The sequence below is a fragment of the Acromyrmex echinatior genome, chromosome 8 (assembly GCF_024713525.1).
Source record: "Acromyrmex echinatior isolate Ae372 chromosome 8, ASM2471352v2, whole genome shotgun sequence".
In the NCBI taxonomy this organism is placed as follows: domain Eukaryota; kingdom Metazoa; phylum Arthropoda; class Insecta; order Hymenoptera; family Formicidae; genus Acromyrmex; species Acromyrmex echinatior.
In genome coordinates this window covers 3,952,102-3,979,664 of record NC_141859.1, presented here as the reverse complement: position 1 = coordinate 3,979,664, position 27,563 = coordinate 3,952,102, and the positions used below count along the sequence as shown (strand labels likewise).

Genomic DNA, 27,563 nt, shown 5'->3' with positions numbered 1-27,563 from the left:
ATAAATAGCGATATCGACGACGCACAGGAGATTACGAATAGATTGCGTAACGTGCAAAAAAAAATCGCGGGCGTCGCGCGATTTTTTTCAAGACGAAGAGACGACGGCTGAAAAGCTCGCAATGGTGTGGTTTCATAGTTCCCAAGCGACGGGGAGGATAATGACAAGAGGAAGCCAGAACAAGCAGACTCCGACGAGACTTGCTTTGGTGAAAGCGATTCTCCATTAATGTTCCTCTTCGTGAAGGACTTGGAATACTTGTACGCATGTGTGCTCAAGCCCCGCGGACTTCCGGTCGGAGCACTTCGGACGTGTACCTACGCGAAATGAAAAACGTTAACAGACTTTCATAACCATGAAGAATAACATACTAGAAGGCGGATGGAGCGTCATTTCCTTTGTTCGTTCAACAATCAATAATCGCTATGATTTCTTGACAATGAAAGTAAAAATAACGAAGTAATTTCAAGCCCGACTGACGACAGTCAGTGAATAATTAATAGCGATAAAATTTGAGGAAATGTTCATCTCGTGTAACGCGGTGATTATTTGAAGTCTACGAAATCTTAGAAAATCACGTCAAACGATAACTTTTCTTTTGATATTTCTAACTAGAAATATTATACATTGTTTGTTTATCGATTCGTTATTCATAGATCTCGATTGCGATGAATCGAGTAATTCCACAACTTCGTGGAATATCATTGCGTTTAACAGAAAAAGCAGCTTTGCAACAGATATAAGATTCTTCAATATGATTGGTTTATTTGTGTTTATTTAGATTCATCGAGGAAACAATTGTAAAGCTGTTTTTTTTTCTGTTGAATACAGCCATGGGCTGCGTTCAGCAGAGAAAGCAGCTTTGCAACTGTTGTAAAATTCTTCAATACTGATTAGAGTTCTTGCCTTTGGTTCCTTATTTATGGATCTAAATATGTAAATCAATTATATTGAAGAATTTTACAACATTTGCAAAGTTGCAACTTTCTCTGCTGAACGTATCCCATTGTCTCGCGACTCTATCATCGCTCATTTGTAAACAGGACTGAGAATTAGGTGGGACAACGTAGGCGAGATACCTTGGAGAATCCGTTGGATCGTTCAATCCTGTTGAACGATGGAGCCGCGGGTTGTAATCGTGATCCTTCGAGGCGGTCTTATCTGTATAACTGTACCTCGTTCGCGCAGTTTACCGTCACCGTCATCGTCATCGCGTCACCGCCGACTATTCGCGCAAATCTCCGCTTCGATCATCGATCGTCATCGCGTATCTTTTTTTTCCTGACAACCTCGATTTTTGTCGAATATCCGATTAGCTTTACATAACGGAACCCACGTAATCCACTTCCGTTACATGATAGACTAACGTCGGTCCTTGAACGTGACATTGGCGATTTCTAACGATGATGTTTGAAGGAAATTACATGCTACAAGTTCGATCGATCTTTCAGGATTGACTTGTTGGAATTTATAGAATGCAATAAAGCGTGCAGAGTGTGATTTATTATGTTACATTATGTCGCTATAAAATTAAAAGTAACATGTCTCATTAATAGTGTAATATTACTAGTGAGTTTTTTTTCATTATTACGATCTGGATGTATAATATCATAAAATATCTTCAGGTATTTTATAAATGATACACCACATCTTTTTCTTGTTTCATATCAAGCAATATAACTTTTGTATAAGAAGATATATATATATATATATATATATATATATATAGTTAGAGTTTTATACAAAATCAGACAAATTTCTACCTTATTTTAAATAGTACACTGAAAGAAAAGATTGGCTAAATATGGCATAGCATTTTTAATTGGTTGCAGCAGTAATTTTTGATTGCGTTAGCTTATCAAAATCCTATATTAACATTGCGGATAAGCTAATGCAACAAAAAATTTGCTGCTGCAATTAAAAATGCCATGTCATATTTTACTAATTTGCTGCAGCAGGCAATCTTTTCTTTCAGTGTACTATTTAAAATAGTAGAAATTTGTATTTTTTCTGATTTTGTACAAAATACTCTGCAAAGATTGTATATCTTCTTTTACAGAAGCTAAATTACTTGATATTACTTGATGTAGAAATTATTTCGTTCGTTATCCTTTCTTTTTTTAACGAAACATTAATAATACATTTATATTGTGCGGTATTTCCTGCTATAGGGAATAAGTAAGAGTGCGCTGTTACGTAAGGAATTTCCAAAAAATCGCGATTCGTGCGTCACGTTTTGTAAGGACGTGATCGTAATCCTTCGAGGTGGTCTTATCCCTGTAACTGTACCTGTCGACAGCGGTCCACCGACGATTGCCCATCGCGGCTACTATTAGCGATTATCCCGTTAGGATAAATACTTGCCAGGCGCCACACAGGATCTCAGCGATTAACGGCCGATTAACCGTGGCTTGCGGCCGTCTCGAGATTTTATGGAAAATATATCTGTCATGGAATTTCTCTTTTCTTCCTCCCCTTTTTTCTTTCTTTCTCTTTAACCGCATTGTGTTATTGCATCTACATTGTTAACAGTACACTCGAATCGTTGACATAGTACTCTCATTTTGCCCCTCCACCTTCTCATTTTATCTACTTTCCGCTTTCTTTTGCTTCCCTGAGTCCGACGATCTTTTGAACGATGGCGAATTCCTGGCGGCGATTGTAGCTTTCAAATTAGACACAGAATAGCGGAACTCTTACGATCGTATGTTATATGCGTACCGCTTCTTGTCTATGAAGTTTCTATATACTGGTCATTTTCCTCGTGTGTCCTTACGCACGGTAGAGTTTATCGCGATGCTTTTTCTTCGCAAATGAATTCTCATTGGTGAATCCCGGATTCGCTGAGTTTATAAAAGTTATATCGGGGTTACACATGCAGTTATTCAGTCAATTGCAGAGATTTCCTGGTTAATCTCGATTAACTGTTAATTGACGTCGAGGGAAGCGGCCGGAAGCCAACTATGAGGAGTAATATTGAAGAATCGCATTTATAATGGGTATAATATCCGTCGAGTTCTTACTCGGATAATTAAACATTCTAATCATTTTTTAACAAATTATACGTTTATTTATTCGTATAATTTTGCTCAAGTAGAATTTAGGATTTATTCATAGAAATCTAGATATTATTTTATAAGATATGAATAAGGAAAGAGTAAGAATTGAAGGAAAAAATAAGTATTATGTATAAAAATAGAGTTAAGTAAACATTTATTTACTTATAGTAAATATTTACTCGATAAAAAACATGATTGTTAAATCAAATTAATGACTTTTATAAATAAATGTATGTGTACATTTATTGTAATATAATATTTACTTAAAACTATTCAAACAAATATTTATTAAAATTTAGTTTTTTGTCAATGTAAATATAATGCAAATTAAAAAACATTTGTCGATTTTCAAAGTTTCTAATATCGTACTTTTATAAAAATTAATAGAAATTAATTATAATATTTTTAATTAGAATTTTAATTAAGACTCATTCAACATTTTAAGACACTGAATCTCCGCAAAATTCATTCATTCGTCCATAATGTACATGCTTCATGATTACCTCGGTCGACCGATACTTCCCGCAGGATATCGCTCAAGTCGTTAGTTTTATCGCGCCTCGGATCTACGACATCTGATCTACGATGTCGTTGCGGCGCGAGAGATTGACTCAACGCGATGAAGAAGAGAGGGAGAGGGAGAGGGAGAGAAAAGATGCGGAGAGGAGAGGAGAGAAGAGGAGAGGAGGCTATGCTCGGTGGTTTTCCAAGAGGGTTGCGGATGCGGCTCCGCACGGCGCTCGCAGATCGCAGGTGGTTACACGTCGCCGACACTCGCGGCACGGACTTGGATTCGCGTCGCTCGGTGCCGTTGTCGGTGGTGACGTCGCCGTCATGGTGGTGCTGGTGCTGGCACTGGTGGTGGTGTTACGGTAGGTTATGCCTCGCATTCCTGCCGAGGTCGACGAACCGAGACGAACCGCCTGTGCATGCCGCGCCGCGCTGCTCGCTTCTTGGCCACTGTCCGGCTTACCTTGCCCTTTCCTTTCCCTTCCCGTCTGTCTTTCTCTTTTTTTCTTTCTTTCTTTCTTTCTCTCTCTTTCTCTCTCTCTCTCTCTCTCTCTCTCTCTCTCTCTCTTTTCCCTTTCTTTTCGTTCTTTCGTCTCTCGTACCCGCCGACGACTATGGCCATGGCCATGGAAAGCTTCGCGTACCCGCGACAGAGAAACAACACTTCCTCGTGCCGACACTCCTCCCACACTTTCCAGGGCGTTCCCCATGTGCGACCGCGACAGCGGAACACTTCCGTCTGTTTCGGTCCCGCGATGCGAAATCAAGGTTCTCCTATGTTATGCTTAATTATCCGCCGACAGTCCGCCTTTAGGATCACCGGCAAGAGTCTAATTAAGGGATATGTCGCGTGAGACTGGAACTATGAAGAAACGTACATCCCTCCCCTACTACGTCCGCTTTAATAAGCAATTCCGCAGTGTCCTTTTTAGATCTTTAGACATTATTTTCTATACTACTTAGTTAGTGTTTTATAAATAATTCGTAAATTATAATTTTTTTATTTTTGCATGCGACAGTTAGAATATATGAAATTTTATCTATTTAAAAAACGATATCGCTGTTTTACGATAAAGAAATTTTTTATTTGCAGTAATTTTGAATATGAAAGTTGCTAGTAGCTTTTAAGTGCTACTTTCTATTACTTTAATATGCGCGTATAATGCAAAATGAAAGTCGATTTTGCTGTAATTTATCATATTTATCATAATAAGTTTTCTTACGCAGATATAAAAACGAGTAATCGGCATTTTTCTTTTTTCTCGGCGATGAGCAGGTGCAGTGTACGCTTTTTTCGTGGAGAAAGTGCATCTTCTATCACTTTATAAATTTAAAATAAAATCTGATCTCTCCTATTAACCCTTCCTGCCTGTTTTTTTTAGTTGAACTTTTGCATCAGTTTAGCTAAAAAGAACAGGCTTTAAAAATTCCGTCCATCCGGCCTCTCATCGTTAATTAATCGATTGAACTTATTGTTAGTCTCTTAATAATAATTTATACTTTTATACATTTATTCTTATATTATTCTTATATTGCTATGTTTTTTTTTGTGAAAATATAACATGAATTGGGAAAAGAAATTTTTTAGGGTTAGAAACACAAACTACCCTGATAGAAATATCATGCATTTTATAAATAGTTACTCTTATTAATTTTTGTTTATAGTAGGTAACTAAAAAATAAAACTATTTAGGATCTACCACAAAAACGCATAAAATCTGAACATACTGAATAAAAATAAGACAATAAATAAACTTGTATTGTTAATGAAAATATATAGTACATAGATAATGAAAATATATAGCCAATGAAAATATATATTATAATACTAGATAATTGAATGGATGTCTAGGAAAGCTGTATACATTTTTACCAGAAGATTTTATGAATTTGATTGTCTTATAAATATTATTACGGCACTTTTCCAAAAACACGCTATTCACGTTATTCATTATTCCCATTTAATTATTTTAATTACGCGACAATTCTATATAATAATCAGCTTCTTTGTGTGTTATCAGTATTCGATATACAGTTTCGACAATCCGATTCGCCCTTTTGTCGGCTCTCAGCCTCCATTTTGTGCAATTAATTGAACAGCCGAAGGAACGATAAAAGGAAATGCCATTCCCTTTTCCGGACGGAACAAAGAGTTATCTAATGGAGCTTACGCGTGAAAGAAAGAGCAAGAGAGAGAGAGAGAGAGAGAGAAAGCGAAAGAGAGAGAGAGAGAGAGAGAGGGGGGGAGAGCTTGCGCGCTCTCTCGCCGCAGGCGGAGCGCAATAATTAATTCCGCACGATCGTTTCTCTCAATTGTTATCGGCGTTGGCCGTGGCCGGGTCTCTCTCGACACATTCTCGTTATTATTTATCGTTTTCATCGTGGTCCCTCGTATATATGGTCTCGCTATACGCGAATCGCAGTCAAGGACGCGGACGCGATAAAATGCGAATTACACGCGTAGAAATCGCCACGGCGATTTGTTTCTATTTGTAGAGTGCAAGCGCAGGTACGATGTCGAATTACAGTTGATTGCTATCACTTGTTCGCGGTCGCGGCCGCGTCGACGCCGTTGGGGATGTAATGAGGGTTTTATTTATCGTTACGATAATTTATTATAGAATAAATAAGTGTACACGCGCATACAGACGTGTGCGCGATGCAAGTATATGCGGCTGAGACAGAGAGAGAGAGAGAGAGAGAGAGAGAGAGAGAGAGAGAGAGAGAGAGAGAGAGAGAGAGAGAGAGAGAGAGAGAGAGAGTAAAATTCTTCACGCACAAGAATTGATCTGCGAGGAAGAGGGTGGGACGGGTGGCACCTTTTTCTTTTTTTTTTTCCCTCCCTCTCGCGAGTTACAGGAGGAGGGAAGAATAATTTATCGTCGGGTGTGCGGTGTTTACCCGCTAATAAAATCGTGAAAGTTCAAGCGCAGATGAAGATAAACCGCGCGGTGCAAATGCGTGCGGCCTTGGCACTCGCGAGATTTAACTCTTCCTTGGGGTCTAAAGAGGGACGCGCGGAGTTATGTGAAATATTTCCTCGGCTAAATCATGGTTATCGGCGGCGAGACTTGAGAACATTATTACGCGCCCGTAAAAAGCGTCATTACAATCGATCTTGACCGTGCATAAGTCAGAAAGCGCTTAGGAGCTTTGGCTTTTTAATGAAAATTATTTTTACGCTAAAAGATCGAAAGTCTGATAATTGCGGGTGTATACACGATAATTATTTGAAGAGAAATTTATTGGAAGAAGATAATCTTAATACCTATTCAGATGCCTCAGCAATCAACGCAGATAAAATTTGTCATATTGATAGAATATCATTCCGTACGTAACGAAATACAAAAGGAACGAAGGAGAAAATGATTTATATACATATGTAATCGATCTTGACTGTGCATAAGTCAGAAATAGAAAACTTTGGGAATAAAAATAAATTTTACATTGAACGATCAGAAAGTCTGATAATGACAGGTGTATACATAATAACCATTTTAAAGAGACATTTCATCAGAAGAAGATAATCTTACTTATTTAGATGTAACCTGAATAGACATGAAAAATTTGTCATATTTATAGAATATTATTATATAGGATATTTTATATATATATATATATATATATATATATATATATATAGAGAGAGAGAGAGAGAGAGAGAGAGAGAGAGAAAAAAAAGAGAGAGAGAGAGAGAGAGAGAGAGAGAGAGAGAGAGAGAGAGAGAGATAAAAGAAACAAGGGAGAAAATTATCTTCTCCACGTTTGTATGCATATATGCATAGAACGCCGTGTACGTATTCTGAACGTAGGAATACAAAGGATGTAAGAGAGTAACCTTTTTGCATCTCTATACAGGCTAATGTTCTTTTGTCTATTATCTCTGTCCGCCTTCTCCGCGCGGGAAGATAATGAGCGGTCTCCGTACGTGCGCCCGTTTCGAATCAATGGCACCCTCGCGGTAAGTGACCGACATTCTCCTCTCCCGCTGCACGCTCGCACGTGCCGATGGCAGTAACCCCGGAGACAATGATATCCCGACAATGGCACGACGAGCTCGTCGCCACATGTAAATGTAACCTTTTGTAAAAGCCCGCGGAGGATGCCCGCCGCCGTGAGTGAAAGGTGCGACGCGCACCTTCTCGATTCCGCCGCGAACTCCGTAGATCTCTACTCTTCTCTCCTAGTCTCTTCTGCGGATTAGGAAATGTCAGCAGCTGCTTGTCTGCGAAAAGTAGCGTTGTGAGACGCTTCATAGTTGATTCGCACGCGATAACAATGTGATGCAACGTAGAAAAATCTTAGATTCTCTCAGGTATCCTCCGTTATGCGTCGTTATTTGTCTCGCAAATAGGTCGATGAAATGTAAATTATTGTTCGCGCAGAAACACACACAACTCGTGAAGATACGTCATTTAATCGAAGAGATGCTTATTTATACTTTCACTTTGGCTTTTATTGACTATCATAGAGTCAAAGTTGCAAGAAAATTTCTCAAGTCACGATTAAACGCACGTAGATGTGTTAAAAGATATTCGAAAATTAATTCATAATTTTAGTGAAAAATATCGTGCCATTTATAATATAAGATCACGAAAAGAAATTTAGTATCATTTCTCCGAGAGATATGCCCGCTGTATCACTTTGTCATATTAGATTGTCAAGAAAGTTCTGAATCATCACTTTTCGGCTTTTACCGCAAAATAATTATTAAACTGATAATCTTTATTTTCAGGAATAATTGCCGTGTATTTCTGAGTAAATTTTTATGTAAATACAGAAATATAATTCAGGTATGATGACTTTTTTGCCAACTTAGTATTATATTAATTCGTAGCGTTTTACAAGTGATGGGAAGTACTTTCATTAATGTATTTTTTAATGCTCATGTGAAATAAATAACATTCTTTCATTAAAAACGCTACGAATTAATTCCAACACCTAATAATTGAGGCACAGCGAATATATGATATATACGATAATACGATTACAAACACAAGATTGTGTGAGTACATGACTGATACTGATGTGCCGAATAGGCGCAAAGATAAATGATTCGGCGAGTTTAAAAAGAGCGTAATGCGATTTTATAGGATGCGATTTTATAGGATCGACGACACGGTGACGACTATATTATCGAGCAAGGGAATCCTTTAAGCGCATTTGCAGGTATAAGGTAGTCATATACCGCGCCAGAGGAGTCAAACAAAACAGGCATTACATTACTGTCGCCATTTACCGCACTCGCGCGAACAACCGAGTGTGGAGAATAACCTTCGATTCTCCCGCATCTTTCATCGTATTCCGTGAACGCGCGTAGGAGAGAATCTTCTTTCAGGCTCTTCAGCTTCTCGTTATGTAACGAATGCGATTCTATTCGACGGCGGATCGTTAATTTAATTCGCGCTTTCTAGTTAATTAATACCAATTACACGTATGTTGAGAATGCTCGTTCGTGAGTTAGCCGTATGTACTTCGATGAAGAACGAATCCTTTTAATCCGCGTAAACACCTAAGACCTCCAGCGAAATGTACATTAACACGCCGATAAATTAACGACAGACGTGGAATCGGAATTATACGAGTCGATTAATGATTGTAGGTTAATGACTACGGTATCGCCAACTGCGAAATATTAACCTAATGAGGCGATCACGATAGCGGAAAATATGTGTTTTGCAGTTCTAATTGCTATGATGAGATTAATTTTGAATCCATGCAAATATTTCCTAAATTATCAGTACTAGTTAGTTTTTTAAATTTATTAAGCAATAAATGTCTTGTTCAAAATACAACTTTCCAACTTGCGGGGAAGACGACATTAATTATCCTTTAGATTCTTTGAAATGGAATCTCATTTTAAGAGTGAAAATTGAGCTGATTTTGAAAAAGAGTGACTCAATTTTTAATCTTTAAAAGTGAGATCTTATTTTTCAGAGTGACAATTCACTTTAGAAGTTTTAGAGAGTATAAAATTATCATATAGAAATTACAGAATCGTATGAGAATATGCAATGAATATATTTTGCTCAAATGACATTGGATTTAAAAAGCTATGGTAAATTATCGAGAGTCGTAGGAAACTATAAATGCTTCTCTTTACAATGTTGGACACTACGTCTGGATATGCTAATAATGGTGACTTAGTTATAACGATCATTACAATTTTCTCTGGCCAGCTTTCAGTACTTGTTGATTTATGCGACGAGTTCAGCGAACGCGTACATCATACCTGTTACAACTGATATGTGTTACTTATGTCGCATCATGAATGTAGTTTATGTTCTTCTTACAAGCTGTTTCTTGTATTAACTTATTTTATCCGTAATTTATATCTTACGGCACGCGACATGCGGCGACTCGAAAGATTCTCGAAATTAAATGTATACACACATATAAATTCGCTGTAGTAAGGAATATTACAAAGCATCACATACAAAAAACCTGAATTGAGCACCAATTCATTATTATACATTTAAAACACTATTGTACATGAATGTACGTACTACCTGATAATATTTCGAACACGGTCACCGAGAAAGCAACAATAATTTGAGAGCAGAGAGACCCTGGCGTGCAAAATTATTCGCGTGACGTCGCAGCCGTGTCAGATTTTACGCGACTCTGGGATAATTTGTTTAAAAGTCGTCCGTCTGGTTTCCGCCTCGGTAAGTGTAATGCAATCGTAATTCCCACCTGTAACATCGCCGGATTTGCATGTGAGCGAACCGAGCTCGAACTCGAGGTCTGGGTTCGGCGAGTCCTCCCAGCATCCGGACAATTAATCGGACCGCCATGAGCTTAAAGGACTGTTATTTTGCGGCATGTAACCGCATTTAAATGAGGTTACGTGTCAACGTAGCCGCTCGGATCCCTCTCTTACACACCGCGATAAGAGTCCAGGTTTTTTTTTCCTTTTTTTTCCCTTCGAGCGGCTTTTCTTTTCTTTCTGAGCCGATATCTTTCTTTCTCACTTTTTTATCTCCGATGTATTTTGTTGGGCGAAATTGCTCTTTCTACCTCTGCGCAGACTCTCCTTTTGGCGTTCATTTTATCACAATTACTTCCATCGTGTGATGCAGAGAGCATATCAGTTTCTTGTCATCTTAACGTAAAATAATTTATACCCTTTTAGCGTTGGCTAATTAATTTTGTCTGATACAGAAGGACGAACGTGAAAACTTATTTACAAGATCTATTCTTCGATATACTGCAATTATATGATTATTTATAGAAATTGTTTAATTAAATATTCATTTAATAACACGGTGTTTCACCATTAATTTTTATATTGATTACGCTTTCTTGTCAGTTAACTTTACTCTAATTTATTCTTTTTTCTATGTTTACCGTGCACATTTTCTTTCTCCTCTTCTCACCTTCGCTCGCATGTTGTGAATGTTCCGACCACACAGTTCTAACTCGTGCAGTCCATAATTTGTCTTTCACTAACAGAAAGATGAGAAAGCTCGTGATTCGTTTCTTGTCTTTTTCTCGCTCTTTCTTCCTCTGTCACATTTGTCATATTCTTCTTTAGCTCTTGCGACGTCGTGACGTCGAATTTTATCGCACGACCTTAATTACGGATTTCTGTGTCACGCTGTGAAGTCGCTCGCGAAGATTTTTCATATACGCTTTTCATTACACGTCGTTAAGAAACGTAAAAACGTCGTTCTTCCTCCGATTTATGGTCTTACCTTCTGATATTTATGAAACTGTTTGCGAAGTAAAATGTACATGACATTAGACGCTATTATATTTTTATTTTGTACATGGAAAAACAGTTTTGCTGTAAATAATCAGAAATTTAATTAGATACAGATAAAAAATAATTTTATTGGACTATCAAAATAATTATGTTGGATATATTAATTCTGGGTTGGTAAAATGTCAAAACTTTTTGCAGCATTGCTCATGTTTGAATTTCCCACACAATTATTCGGATGATGACAAAATTATTTTCAGATTTGTATTTACCTAAAATTTTATTATAGATTCAGCAAAGTCGTTTTTTCCATGTATATTTAAAATGTGTAAAATTTGATAAGAACATTTGAAAGATTGAACTTATATACAGTTAGAAATATTAGTTTTTTCCTACTTATTCAATTTTTAAAAATTAAATTCAACTGAATTCACGATCACAGGACGCGTGTACGTATGTACAACTCCTAATACTCTTTATTTCCTACGGGAAAATTATGCGAAATCGATTTTCTTTACCGGAAATTAAAGGATTTTCAGCTTGCGATCGTCTTCCTAGTTTGTGCTTTTCCGTTCTCCATGGCGTGCCTTCAATCGCGAACCTTATTTAGTATGTCGGAAGAATTCCGGACTTTCTTTTTCTCTTCGGGAATAACCGGGAATAACGTCGCATCGTACCGAGGAATTTGCGTGCGAATTCCATGGGAATGCATTCACGAGGAGGAGTCGCCGCGGTCGGACGCGAAAGCTGCGACCATCTTTCGCCAAAAGATATGGGATGTTTTCGCGCGATATTAACTATAACCCTTCATAAACCAGAATAGCTACCGAGTAACATACCGTGCCGTCCGTCTGTATGTCTCGCGCGAAATGTGATGTATGTCCGCGTTTAACCTTTAACTGCTCGCTCGGAAGCTGACAGACTCCACATTTGTCCGACGTGTGTTATTACTTCCTTTTGTAGTTTTGATTTATTAAGAATTGCCTTGATGACTACATGATTATTTGCGAGATTAAGATGTAAGTTGAGATGTAAATCTAGATATTTTTTTTATGAATACGTTAACGTGAATTTTTTACAATAGGAGAAAAGAGAGAAATAATACACATCGTGTCGTAAATTTGATAACTGATTCCGATTACGCGTACTGCGATATGTATCTTAATTTAACTGTTGAGTAAGATATTTTATTAATACTGGTTTTCTAGTACAGACACAAGAATTGGGCGATATATAAAGTTAAGAAACTTGAGCAGCGACAATAAAACTTCTCGTAAAGGTCGAGCCTTGTTGTGGTGAAGTAATGTAGATTCCAGCGAAATGGTTACTTTGTTCCCGAAGTGCAGAGCTTCTTTCCATAAAAACCGCGCACGTAAGGAATAAATAATGCGTAATCTTTTTTGCGTAATTTGTTGCACAGTGGAAATATATAGCGACAAAAGTGATGAAGTTGATGATTGCGTATTTCGTAAGGATGACAACAAGAGTTAGAGGAGGAAGAATTTATTCTCCTTTTAAATGAACGTTTTGCAAGCTGTGTTGCTTAGCACGAAGAAGAGAAAGATGTTAATTTATTTACTCTAATGAAAGCGTATGGTGTGTCCCGTTATGACATGAATACGACTGAATATTTCGCATGCATTAGCATGCTTTAACTTTAAGTACGCTGCTTGTTACCAAACAGTCACGATGAGACGATACAAATTATCAGTGTGCCATTTACAACTTTTAGAATTTAAACAAAACGTTAATTTTAAAACCTCTCATTAGTCTACTTATTATTTATGAATCGTAAATTATTATTTTCTAATATATTAGGTGTTGGAATTAATTCGTAGCGTTTTTTAATGAAAGAATGTTATTTATTTCACATGAGCATTAAAAAATACATTAATGAAAGTACTTCCCATCACTTGTAAAACGCTACGAATTAATTCCAACACCTAATAAGTTTGTGCTGAGAATGGCCCGAAACGTTCACTATAGCTGTGTTTCAAAATTTACTGTCACTATTGAAAATTTATAATGCACGTGATGTAATTAGATTTTCAGTACTGACAGTAAATTTTAGAACACAGCTTATATGTATGGTATTCCACTTGTAATTGTATGGAATTAATAAAAGATATATGGCCTTACGATAAAAAAAAAAAATCTTGCGCTTCGTGAACTGCGTATCACTCCTACCTTTTTTCTTTTTAATTAAATTGTTACTTGATATAAAGGATATTTTAATTTTTATTTCTTGTTTTCTTATTTTATTTTGTTTGTCAAAATATATTAGCGTCAGAATATATTAGATATAAATGAGGATTTAATTAAATTATATTACTTAGAAATGTATACGATTTTTAGCTTTATATTAGAAATCACATCAGAAGACAAGAATTTAATAATTATCATCTAATGAATGCGCTTCGTGAATCCTCGCGTAACATGCAACACGTCGGACGAAGTTGGCTCGAATTTTCGCAGCGAAAGGTCATCTCGTTAGAGGACTCGTATCGCGGATCATGCAATAATTTATTACGTAATCGCGGCGGCTCCTCGTCGTCGTGTTATTCTTGCATCCGGGATCTCCGAGAGAGTTCTTTAACACATGCATGTTACGAGATTTAACATAACGATCGAATTTTTCCGTTGTCCCTCTGTCGGTTCGAGACATAAATCAGCTGATAAGCGGATTAAAATGATAAGCTGCACGAAATTGGATTCCCGTGTATCATTTTCTTGACAACGGAGTGCGTGTCAGACATGTATTTTTGCACGAATATTTGCTGACGTATACAGAATGCAATTATTATTATCGTGTTAATGACATTTCTTCACGAATCTGGAATAGATTTTTCCTTCGTGATCATTTACAAGACATGACTTATTGCAAATCTTTATTCAGGTTTTAATTAAGAAAGCAAGATTTTATTATTTATATTAGAGATCTAAAAAGTTCAAGTAAATGCAAATTTATTTATTATTATTTCTTTTTATTTTACGTAGATATTAATGTTTAATATAATAATATTATAAGAATAATATTTTGAATATCTGAGGGTATTCCATTATTATGACATGCGACATCTAATTTTAATCACTAAACAAATACACTGATATCTGATGGTGCACTGATATCTTAAGTGGTATCACTTTTTTTTAAATTAATTAGAAGAACGATTTCACGATGCTTTCACGATCGGGTTTTCCTCTTTTCGATTATCACTGCGTACGAGAATGACGATTTCTAGTTTTTACTTTATTACGACAATTACGCAGAAGATTTTCTTTTAACAAACGAAGATAATAAACCGGTATCTATCGACCTACCGTTGTCGATGACAGGCACGTCGTAGAAACGATAGTTCAGCATGGCTTACACATTTTGCTACTTACTCCGATGTCCTCCTGTGAAACATCCTGCCCCGATAAGGATCCCTCGTCTCTTTGGCATGCGCGACGGACAGAGATAAGGCCACTTTTCACCGCCATGGATTGTGGTCGCTAGTTCGATGCTTGTTTCTAAGAACGTCGTAACTTAACGAAGCTAATGTCTCTCTCTCTCTCTCTCTCTCTCTCTCTCTCTCTCTCTCTCTCTCTCTCTCATTGCTACTTTTATTTCAATAGAAGAAGAGAAACTTGCGGCGACTCCTTTAATTCGAAATGATTTTCTATCGCCTTTTCTTTTTATCAGTACTTTTGATAATATTTTATAATTTATCTTGACGTTAATTATAGTTAAATAAATAACAAACTTATTGATTATTTAGATTGATAATTGCTATGGTTAATACTTAGTTTTGTTTTAAGTAGAATATCTTGCTACAACTCTTTAAAATCTTTTTTAGAAAGTATATTTTATAGTATATAATATTAAAACACTTTTCTCAAATATGATATTAATATTTTGAATTTCTCAAATATTAAATATACAACGATTGAAATGAAAGAGAATTTTATAATTATATTCTTCAAAAAAAAAAAAAAAAAAATAAAGATATATAAAAATAACTTTAATCTGTAATAATGCACCATTTTCTCTCACAATATTTTTCTATCTGTCGGAAATTCTGGATTTTTTAGCCTAATCTATGGAAAAATTTACACGAATTTTCCGAACAACTTAATATTTCTATGTACTTTGAATTTTATATAGTTGACTTATCTATTTTTTTTTATTATTGATTCAAACTGATCTTAGTACCTACACACATACACACATATTTATTTACATATTATTATTACTTTTCTGGAATCCTAAATTCTTTGGAGTAGGATCTTAAAGAGTGAAAATTGAGTCAGTCTTGAAAAAGATTGGCTTAATTCTTAATCTTAAGAGTGAGATTTCACTCTTCAGAGTGATACTTTTATAGAGTATTATGTTCTTTCATCTTATGAAATCCTTCCTTGTTTCCTGATGGAGATCGCGAAGAAAAATACTACATCGTTCCGCTGGGAAATGATTTTTCGCGTAAAGCAGTTGTAAAGAGACATAGAGGTAGGCGAATGCATTTCTCTACAAGCTCGTTACAACGACGAGTAATAATCGTATAACGTCGTCGATCTGCACGAAACGGTACACTTGACCGCTATCCGAGCTTTCTTTCTCTTTCCGTTGCGAACGTCGGATAACAGCATCAGGATTCGCGGTTGCAGATTGACCGACGGGATAAAATCTAGAGATCTCTGGAAAAAAAAAAATCATGCATCATTAAGTGACACGGATCTTCGGCACGTTCTCTTCACGATATTCTTAATTACTCCGATCATTTCCTCCGTGTAATAACTTATCGACGAGATAAATACTCGACGTGATATCTCGAATAAGTTGATTTAGATGCGGACTACGATTTCTTTTTCTTGATTATCGCAATTCTTCATTTCATTCTATCATTTCTTTTATTATTGTAATTTATTATCCTTCAGATCTCAGATGAGAGGAAGAAATTTTAGAATTAATGGTTTTTCGAAATTCTCTTGAAATCTTGTTCAATGTCGCGTTTGGAGTTCTTATTTACATTATAACGTCTCGATTTTTTTTTTATTTGGAATACTGGAATACTCGTTTTTCAAGTAACGTTATTCGAGTTATATCGCTGTAATACGTAATACATACAGTGATGTTAATATAGCGGTAGTCGCAACATTGTCGGTGACATTTTATTAAGACTCTAACCTGTTCGATTTGGCCTCATGGAATGACGTCTTACGTGACATTATGTTTACGGTTCTTCCGAAACGTGGCTGATTGCCAGTCGCGACAGAGCAATCGCGGCGGACTATGCAATCTGCATAAACGGTTTTAGCGGCCCCGACTTCAGGAAGCCGAGAGAATTTTATTCAATTAACGGTACCCTCGCACTTCTCGTCGCTGAAAACTTTTTAACACGCCTCCACTCGGTGCTCTACGTTATGGCGTGAGCGACTCAATTTTCTCACACCATCAGGTCAAAAGGAAAAAAAAAAGAGAGAGCGAGAGGAAGGTTTCTTTCCTTCATAAGGCAATAAAGAAGCGTCGACAACGAGTTGGAGGCCTGGATTCGCGAAGTGAACTGACCGTAAATCCAAAGATATTAATCTAATTACGATAACCCCGAGACGATCACCGTACTTATTCCCAACGGTACGATAAATCCGGAGTTCAGACATCTGTATTAATTGCAGTCGCGAATATATCACGCGTGTACGACGGATAAAATACTGTGAAAACCGGGGCGCAACCGTGAAAACTAAATCGCATTAGCGATACATTATTTCGATTTCTAATCCGTGTCTAGTGAAGATCTACGAGGAGCGTTATGCTTTGTGTATGGAAGTAATAATATGGAGTATTCGATATCATGTAGTTCTTAGAAATACAAATTTCATTACGTTGAATACCGTACCGGAGAAAATACTAATAGCTTTTGCGTTTTTAGCAGAAGAGCAGAAACTGTTATTATTAAAGTAATGATAAATTAAAGAACGGATTGAATGGGATTCGAGAAAAATAAAATATTTCTGAACAACTTAGGATTCTTTAAATGTATAGAAATTATAAGTTAAGTTTTATTATTCCTCTATTAGTTCTCGATTACTACTGTTATTTTAGATAGAAATTTAATGTTCTATTTTTATAAATTTTTATACAAACTTTGTTAGCATCGACGTAGTTAGCAAGTTGCAACTTATTTTTTTTAATATCTAATTAATTCGGAATACTCATTATTAGCAATGTAAATTTAATTGCTTAAATTTTGATTTTGAATTTTGAAATATACTCTAATATTTGTGAAATATATTCTATTCGCTCTCTCCCCCCCCCTCTCTCTCTCTCTTTCTCTCTCTGTTATGAGCTTTTAATTGGTATTGCATCGTGGATAATCGTAATGGCCTCTCGCGGTCCCTCTCGCTCATGGCCGCGATTTGCAGGAAGCGGCCCGATCACAGGGTATAGACTCAAGTTGCGCAAGTCAGCACCAGGAAGCTGTCGACGCCAGTCAGGGCCGTGATAGAGGCGGGGATAAATGTGTCTGTGCACATATACGGCCCTCGTTTTCCTTAGTGTGTGCTTTGGCCTTGTCACTAGTCGCCGGCCAGCTGTATTCCTCTTTGCATCTTGCTTCTTCTCCCGCCGCTGCGTCTTCGTTATTTTTCCTCTTGTAGCGAGAATATGAAGGAAAAAGGAAGAGAGAAAGTGAGAGATTGCGAAAGAGAAGAATATTCTAAGAAAGAAAGAAAGAAAGAAGAGAAGTCGAAGCCTATCCTAGGTATTAAAGCATTGCCACATTGTATATTGTAGCATTATGAGATTGATCGCATAATAAATAAAATTTCAGCTTGATTTTGGTCACTAATTGTTAGATTTGAATCAAATTAGAGACTCCATATTAGAGTAGCTAAATTCAAAAGTTACAAATCTGCTATCAGCCTCATATTTGAAAATATGAGACGAGCTTTTTTCTCCTTTACATCTCCACATTTTATATTCAAATAGATATTTAATTAAAATTTTGAAAAACGTATTCTATGATTGATATTCATATTCGTTACTTATAACTATCTTAAGTATAATCTTAAGATGCCATAAGAGAGCCAATTAGAGATATGATGCTGTATCAGCATCTTAAGACATTACTTAAGACGGTCTTAAAATAAAAACCAATTACGAATATCGGCCTATATGTCGCAACTATGTATGTACACTTTGCGTGAACATATTTCGTTTAACATGACGTGTTTCAAACTTCGGAAAAGTTGCTGTCTGCTGATGTCGACGGATATCTAGATCTACCGGCTCTGTCTGGCATTGCAGCAGTCCCGATGATTTGTTCGCCGACGGGACTACTTTGGCAAGGCTCGATGGGGCTTGATTCCTCTCCTCGAGATTAGTATTGCCGCTTGCAACTTTTTTAGCTTGGGAAAATACGGCTGCGCGATAAGTAAGCGATTAAGCGATTCGTCCGTTCGCCCTGACTCTCGGATGGTACGCCCCTTTCGCGTTAGTTTATTTAGATTTTACACGGTCTGGATAGTGCGAAACCTCGTACCGAACCAACATCGTTCCCACGACTGCGATTATCCAGCCCTTTCGCAAACAAACCTCGTTCGATTTTCGTGACTCGCTCTCGTGAAAAGTGGCTCGCTCTAAAAGAGACTGAAATTTATAATATCGAATATAATCGATATCGAACGAAACGTGCCGATTAAATAACTTTAATTTCTCGGCTGCCATCTGAATCGTCGATGTTTGAGAAACGTCCAACTTATAACCAACTTCTTTAAGCGCACTGCAGTTACTTACGGCATTTGGGTACTTTTTGGGATGAGAATTTATTTCATTCTTTATTTCATGGTGGTACTCGAAACAAAATTAACTTATATCACGGCTTTGTTTTTCTTACTTTATCTGAGTTTATTTTACCTTTTGTGCGTGCATGAGATGCATAGCGTTTAACAGTATAGACCGCGTTATTTATAACGGTATACAGTGTCACGAAGTTTATGGCAGGGTGCAAATTACAGCGCGAAGTCTCTTTTTTTCTCTCTTGATTCGATCGCTTCGTTCCGGGCTCGTAAATCTGACATATCGGGCGCAGATAAATTATGAAGTGACTGGAAGGTTAGTGCCACGTGGGTGGAAAGTCGTCTTGGCGAAATTCCGATTTGTGTTTACCCGGAGAAAATCGGAAGAGTGAAAGAGAGAGAGGAAGGTAGAGCGAAGGATGGATCGAGGATTTTTTTCCGTTTGAGTTATATCTGGAAATATAGGACACTCGCTTTTCTCACGGTCGCCAGATCTCGCGTTTCAGGACTACTCCGGTTCGTAAATACATGTATGTTGTTGGCGTGTTTTCGACGCAATTTGATTCGCCTTCAAGCGTATACCTTTTAGTCTCTCTCAAGCGAGATTTAGTTGTAGTTAAAGTTTCGTACCTATTATTATACATGAGCGGAAATTAAATACTATGAGGAAGATTGATTTATTCAAATACTATAGTTTGTAATGTTACATTATATTTTGTTATATGATTTAAATTATATGTAAAAACCTTCATAAATCATAATTATAACTATGGAGTACCAACTTTGGTTAATTTGCAAATTTTTATATCGATTCATTCTAAATTTGAAACACAAATTAATCCAATTAATTTGATATGTCGAAAGAAAAACAAGGATTTTTGATATTTTATTTCCTTTGAAGAAGTTTTAATATCTCTTGTATAATTTCATAATTTCTGCATAATTAATAAAATCTGATCTCTTTCCCACAAGTAAGAGAATTCTTATAATATACTTAAGTAATTAATGAGCTATGCTTAATAAATTTAGAGGGTTAAGTATTCATTTTTATATTAAATTGATAATATTTGCATATTAATATTTTACTGCAACACATAGAATGCACGTTTTCAGCATGCCATTTATCTTTAGGCTTGCTTGAATGGACACTAAACACCGATCGCAATCGTATCGTGATTTAATCCAGGAATGCGAAGTAACGAACGGTAGTAGCATCTATGTTCAATTCTTCCTACGGGCGTGGTCGGTCGCATGGTCGCGAGCTGACGAATTACCGCGGCGCATGGTTGGCAGAGCATGAAGGCAAAAATCAACCGGGTTTCGTGTTCGAGGCGAGACGTTCATCATCGTTCTCTCGCCTTGGGTGACTTCGCCGAGTGCCCGGGTGCGCGCGAAAAGCGGTGACCCGCGACGTGCATCCCCGTCGTTTTGCTCGGCATAAGCAGATTCGTATCGTTCCCTCGTTTACAACGCAACCTGAAAACACACAGCCGGCTCCGTATCTCGCATTTTACAGAAACGTTTCTGCATGCTAACATAAATTTGTTAAGCATTGATCAACCCGTAATATCGACCGAATCGCGCCGACGTGACAGTTGTCTCTCTCTTTTTATTTTATCGAAGAATATTGTTCTTTCTTTTCTCTCTTTTTTTCTCTTTTCTTGTGAAACGTGTTAAATTCAATAAAATTTTTCAACGGTTTAATATAAAAAAGGTGATGATTTAGAATCTGATAAAAAGTTAATAATAAATTATATAGTATTTTAATAAAAAGAAGATATTTTTTTTTAAATAATAAGAAAAATTAAAAAATTTTTATTTAGAGTACAATTATATTGTTAAACTGATACATTTTTGTATACCTGATACATTTTTTCACTGTAGAGGTATTTAGGCGCGACAGTGTAAACTGTAATATCGGTTAACAATGATCTTTTTGCAGTACATAAAAGTTAAAAGTTAGGCCGAAGAATGCGATAATGATAATATCGATGAGAAGAGTAAAGCGCATTTCTTGCGAAGAAAAAATACACCGTTATCCCGATACACTAGATTCCTTATCCGAAGTCATCATTCGTCGATGCGGTGGTCACTTTCATCAAGGTTGAATTTCTCTTTTCCTCTTGCAATTGCTGATAACGAATGACAACGAGCCGCGTAGAGCAAGTGATGTCGACCGAAACGATCGATCGATTTTGTTCCGGCTTATCGTCGCGCCATTGGATCAGAACTGATTTCTCTGGTTGAATCCATTGGATCACTGAACCTTTCTCCCGTGTCTAAAAGAAGAGCAACGTTCGATACAATGTCACGCAATTCGGCGAATTAAAAAATTAATGTATATTATTCAACAGTAAAATAGAAAATGCTTTGAAAAGTTTAAATTTGTAAAATTTTTAGATCACCGAAAAAATCGATAAAAAAATTATTGCAGACAAAAAAATAAAAAAGCATTTTGAAGACTGTAACTTGTACTTTAGTATGCTTGTATTCTTTAGATTGTTTTTCAAAAAATTGTTATCTTTTTTGTATCTTAAGAAACATCACATTAATTGTTATGTTTCTCAAAATTAAGTTCAATAATCTGCAGAGTGATAAAAAATTTTTTCTCAAAAAATATAATACTTTATAAAAACATTACAGAATTTTACTTAAAATATATATTTTTTTAATTTAAGTACTTACGATGAATATTATGTAGAATTAAATATTAATCTATATCCGCAATCGTAAATATTTCTATCAAATTAAACAAATTTTATATGCGACTTATGATGTCATCACGATTTTGCATATTTGGGACATGTCAATTAGTTGAACAAACCACTCAAACAAACGATCATTCTTCATCATGTTTATTGACGATCGCGCGGTATTATCTCGACTTTCACTCCGTCCACTATCGCCATCGCCATCGCCATTGTATACTTTCCCCCGATACACCTGTCTAACATTCGATAATTAAATAAGCCATGTGTGTCATTTCGTGTCGCCAGACATTGTTGACTCGTTTAATTGATGCGATCGCTATGCTGTCTAAATTACAGAAAGCTATAATACGAGACTTTGGGAACGCGGTAGCGGCATACATCGTATCACATATATATATAGATAAATACAGTAATAAAGCTTACTAATTGCAGGCCTAGCTGATAATATCACCGTAAGCGACTAATAATAAGGATCAAATTAATAATTTTCACTCGAGAACTTAAGAACAGGGAGTTGCACTTTGTTGAAGCTTCTTGGAATGTATAAAAATAAAGAAAGGAGATTATAAAATTTTATGAGAAAGAAAATTACAGTAAAAAAAAAGATTAATGAATAACATTTATGTTGATTAATTATTGATGAATGATTGATAGAAGATTAACTGGAAATCTGTCTAGTACTGTTAAAATAATGATTGAAATGATTTTCATTTATTTTCAGTCACTTTCGAAATTATGCGATACGTGGAACATGAACTTCTTATTTTCAGTCGGTGACACAAATTCATTCGTGCGAAAATATTAGTCACGCTATTCCGAGCGTGACTCTTTATTATTACTAGCTTGTTTCGTTTCGAGTGGCTGAAGATTAAATAGCATTCTCGGAGAATGTTCTACAATCTGGACTATATCACAACTTCTGAGTATCGAGAAATACATCGAAGTCATTGAATAGTAGTGGTGCATTAGATCGTAAGTCTCGTTTAATCGATAACTACAAATTTCTTTAAAAAAAAAATCATAGCAGCATAAATTTGATATATAAAAAAACTAAAGTCTAAATAAAGAAAAATAATTATTATTAATCAATGGAAAAAATAATTAGGCTTGATTAAATCTAAAATAAGAATTTTTCAGGATCAATAAATTTTTTTCTAGGATTGATTATAAATATTCCGGTAAAAATATAAAAAGAATTATTTAACACATTAATAATTATTATTACTAATGATTTTTAATTTTTTGCATTTATAATGTAGTGACAGCTTCTCTAATTTATTAATAGGAATTGAAAGATACAATGTGATTTATGCGTCTGGTTTCTAAAAGCGCTGTCATTACACATTATTATTATTCATACGAATGGGACTAAGTATAGCCACGGTATCAGGACGTACCACGAATTCAGATCTGAAAGGATCTGCTACATTTCTTTCTCGATATCTTCTTTCGCGTTATTCAGAACGGGCGGGGTCGGGAAATAGGATCGGCCGAAACGCGGATTCCGTCGATAGGGGATCGTCAAGGGAATAGCATCAGGTCACGTTACCGTTGTGTCGGTCCCTTCGGCAACCTCAACAACGACGGCATCCTGATAGGTAGCACGCTAGCACGCTAGTGGCCATGCCGACAAGATCGTGATTCGAAACACGAAATAGCGAGCTGACGACGAAGATACCAAGTCCGTTCGGTGGGCGTCCAGGAAGTCGTAAGAGGGAAATCGAGACATTCGATACCGAGTTATATGGAGATCGTCACGAATAATTTCTGCAATGCTTTTTATGCAGATTAATATGTACAAAGCATTTAAAAAATCGTGTCATCTTTTCTCTTATTGAAAGAAAATACTTTGAGATAATTGATAAATACGTCCATCACATACCGTACGTTTTCTTTTCAATTTTTATTCTCTTTTCTGTTAGATATCAAAAAAATAGAATAATCCACTTCCTTGAATTAAATAACATTTTGTTATTTTTAATTTTGTTGTTTAACTCAAGGGAGTGGATTACTCTGATTCTTTATGTGTTAAAATGTAAATTAATCTATTTCTGTGATTGTAAGTTTTAAAATAAACAACATCCATATTAATGTATTGTGTGCACATAGTAAAGAATAAACTAAATTCAAGTCAAATTTAATACATTTTTTTTTTATTAAATTGTTCAACTCTATTGTTTTAGTTAAATTGATGATATACGGAATAGGAGCAGTACTTATAAAAACGATTAAAAATACTTCAAATTGAGTTAATTTAACATTATGAATTTAACAATGTTGATGAATAAGATGCAATAAAAACACAATAACGATCATAATGATTCTACGCATCCAGCTACGCGCTACGTGAACGTATCTAAGGATTAAAGTGAGCGAAAGTGAAGATGCAGCGTGTAATAGCTTGTGATAAAATCAGGATTTAGACGCGATTTATATAAACGTAGAGATTCATACATTGTTCGAAATCACCATTCCGCAAGTATGAGTATCGAGGTAGTAGTGACGGCGTCGTAAAATACAGCGCGGGAAATCGGAGATTCTTATGTCTGCTTGGCAAGGAGTATATATGATCTTCGTGACTAGCAGACTGATACGTTGAAATTCATCTTGCGATGAAAAATGCGTATTTCTTGTGATAATCGTTTATTCTCGTCGGGATTCTTAGCAGAAGAGTTTATACCTTTGTATCATACACATTTATGTATATATTTATGTTTATTTATTTATATTAGTTATTTATTAAAACTTAGTGCCTTTATAAATAAATAGAATTGCTACAAAACCGGAAAAATATATATATATTTATTTGCGAGGGACAAGAGCTCCCCCCCCCCCCCACATGGGCAATTAAAACTAAAAGGCTGGGAGACAAATGCTGGTGATCGGCGTAATAAATAGTTGGAATAAATTAAACAGACGAATAAATAAATAAATAAATAAATAACAATAAATACGTTAGCGGCAAATTATGCTGCATTGAGACTGTCAGCGGCGGATGCGTCAGGTACCGCGCGCAGATGTTGCGCCGCGGCGGCCGTCATGTTCCATGCGTTCAGCTGTTGCACGAGTATTATGAAATGTAACTTGTACTTATTATACATGAAATTAAAGCTGAAAACTCGGTCTATCGCATGGAATTTATCCCGATAGGCCGCCGACGACGCAGGGGGCTCAGTATTCGCGCCAAAGTCCGAGATGTCCACAAAGTCACTTTTTCACAATTTCGCGCACTCCACTACTATCGCATCCATTTCTTGAGATCAGACAGGTAAAATATAATAAAAATTTTGTTTTATTTACCATGCTGAGCCGTACCCTGCTGCAATGCAATGCAGGGTCGACCCGTGGCAAGGTCGGAGCAAGCCCCGTTCACCCGCCTGGTTCCAAAAAATAGATTAATATACTGAGCCCCCTATGGGGACTGTATCAGATATTAAGCTGATAAGAACAGATACTACACTTTGATCTTAGCTCAAGAGAGCCGAGAAGCGATACCATTACTTGATTTTACAGGTCTTATATACAGTTTCGGATGAATCTTGAATACGGGAAGATGCGCCGCGTAGTGGCGAATAAAGCAAATACGTATTGATCATCCCTTACAACGTAGATCTTAACCTCTTTTCTGACGTGACTAGAGCACGTGGTTAGAATTCTATCGAATTTATATATTAAAACGTTAATTGCATATATTTCTCTGTCATATATGATATGGATTTTGATACGTCACGCACGTACGGTTATGTTTGAATCGATCTTAAAACTGTAACTTGTCACCGCTTAAATAATTTTCACACATATCTTATTATGTTTTAATTAATCTAAAAATATTTTTCTTCCAATAATTTTTATTTTTATCAGTTAAAAATACGTTTGACACTTTATGTTACATTTTTTATTTTTAATTAACTTTGTTATTTTCATTAACAATATAATTTCTATTCTTTTCTGGAAGATTTAATTATATTCGCATTTGTAATTTATAGTTAGTTATTTTATTGGACTTTAGGATCTTCGATAATTGCTTCGGTTGATTGAAACTGGTTGAAAAGTGGCGGTGACTGGTTGAACTAAAAAGACTCGAATCCGTAGGCGGTATTAATAGCCTGTATAAGTCAGAAAGATGCGGTAGGTCAGGATTATGCGGGTTTCTTAACGTTCGAAATTACGACGTAACAATGCTCTCTAAAAAATATTTAACTTTGCTTTGCAAAGTTTTTTTTACTTTGCAAAGATCTAAAAGTTCTTTAATTGTAAAATAGAATAACAATTATATTATATAAAAGACAAAATTTATGCGTATTTGTTTCGAAATGTGTTTAGTTATACTATTCTAATTAGTTTATCGATAATTATATCATGCGACATAACAATAATATTTAACAGATATATAATAATTAAGTATATATAATAATTAATTTTTGCACTTAAATAAAAAAATATATAAATGTTATATAATAAATAGTTTTAAAATTTCGTGAATAAGACGAGCAAAATAAGATTCATTATCGTGAACTATATCGTAATTAATCCAAATCCAAAAGTTAGACCCGCGTAATTGGTCTTAAAAAATCTATTGGTTCTTAGAACAGGAGATTACGAGTATCAGCTAGGAGAATTCCGTGCTTTCTCTCCGTTATACTGTCTCAATCCTCTCGCGCATTGTTTGTACCTCTCGTTCTTTCTTCTTCCTCTTCTTCCGTGAGAGATCTTCCCACGCACGTACCGGGGTCCACGTAAGGCTGGTCCATGGGACCCCTAGTAAATAATTACCAGATGAAGATACCGCCGCCTCGTGTAGGTTGATATCTACCCTTCTCCCTTCGTCCAGCGATTTTGCAACGGTACCTATGCATCTATTCTGCATGGCTGACTACGACAATATTTTGTCCATTCGCGAACAAAAGCAACACGCTTTTGTGAAGAATTCGCACGCGGTTGTATTGTACTTTAACGTCGAAACCTAGTACCTGGTACTATACAAACCTATAGATTCGTATTTGTGCATGTTTACTGAAATGGCACGTTTTCAATACATTCTCTTTCACGTCCCACATCATATCAATGACAGTAATGTTTCCGTTACAGTTGCGTCTTTCTTCTCTGAAATCTTGTTCACATATGAATGATACTATTTAGAAATTCAATAACACTGATGTACAATGAGTTTGTTAATTGATTTTAGTCTATTTTTATATATTTTTTATGCTGATTTTGAAAAATAAATTAGAATTTATCATGGGCTCTAATTTTTTCAAACTGACATGTCTTTTTTAAAACTTATACATTTTACTAACAAAAGTTTGTTATATAAGAGCTGTTTCTTAATTTAAATGATTTTAATATTGTTTAAAATCTATTATAATGAATAGAAAATTATATTAAATTTAGTAGCTACTTCCTATAAATTATTTGATTATATTTAAGCAAAAGAAATAAGTACATAAATTTAGCAGATATATTAGGTGTTGGAATTAATTCGTAGCGTTTTACAAGTGATGGGAAGTACTTTCATTAATGTATTTTTTAATGCTCATGTGAAATAAATAACATTCTTTCATTAAAAAACGCTACGAATTAATTCCAACACCTAATAAAATATCAATGAAAAGAATAGTATAAGAAACACTTTATCAGATCAATTTAAAAAAAGTGAAATTTTATTTATTATAATAATAATAATGGTTATATGGTAAATAAATTACGAAAGAAACAGGAATGATTTCTGAATGGAAATTTTTTATAATTGATTTTAATGTTTTTATTAAAATATTTTTTATTTTTCAGAAAAAATACCATCAC

At 35.6% G+C, this 27,563-nt stretch overlaps 1 protein-coding gene, 1 long non-coding RNA gene and 1 other non-coding gene across 9 annotated transcripts in view; 1 reads left to right on the top strand and 2 right to left on the bottom strand.

Moving 5' to 3' along the window:
• osp (myosin phosphatase Rho interacting protein outspread) overlaps nt 1-27,563 on the top strand; it is a 194,466-nt gene that overhangs the window by 75,239 nt on the left and 91,664 nt on the right. The gene's annotated exons all lie outside the window — the stretch shown is intronic.
• Nucleotides 14,825-27,362, bottom strand: LOC105150191 (uncharacterized). 5 transcript variants are annotated; one of them, XR_015545882.1, is made up of 4 exons: nt 24,716-27,353; nt 21,736-24,441; nt 20,913-21,329; nt 14,825-20,526 (listed from the first exon to the last, which is right to left on the bottom strand). It is a non-coding gene; the product is annotated as an uncharacterized LOC105150191 (long non-coding RNA). The 5 variants fall into 5 exon arrangements; XR_015545883.1 differs by having other exon boundaries at nt 14,825-21,329; nt 21,736-21,993; nt 24,216-24,441; nt 24,716-27,180; XR_015545881.1 differs by having other exon boundaries at nt 14,825-21,329; nt 21,736-21,997; nt 24,216-24,441; nt 24,716-27,172.
• LOC147908688 (U2 spliceosomal RNA) lies at nt 25,061-25,254 on the bottom strand. Its single transcript, XR_015546057.1, has one exon. It is a non-coding gene; the product is annotated as a U2 spliceosomal RNA (small nuclear RNA).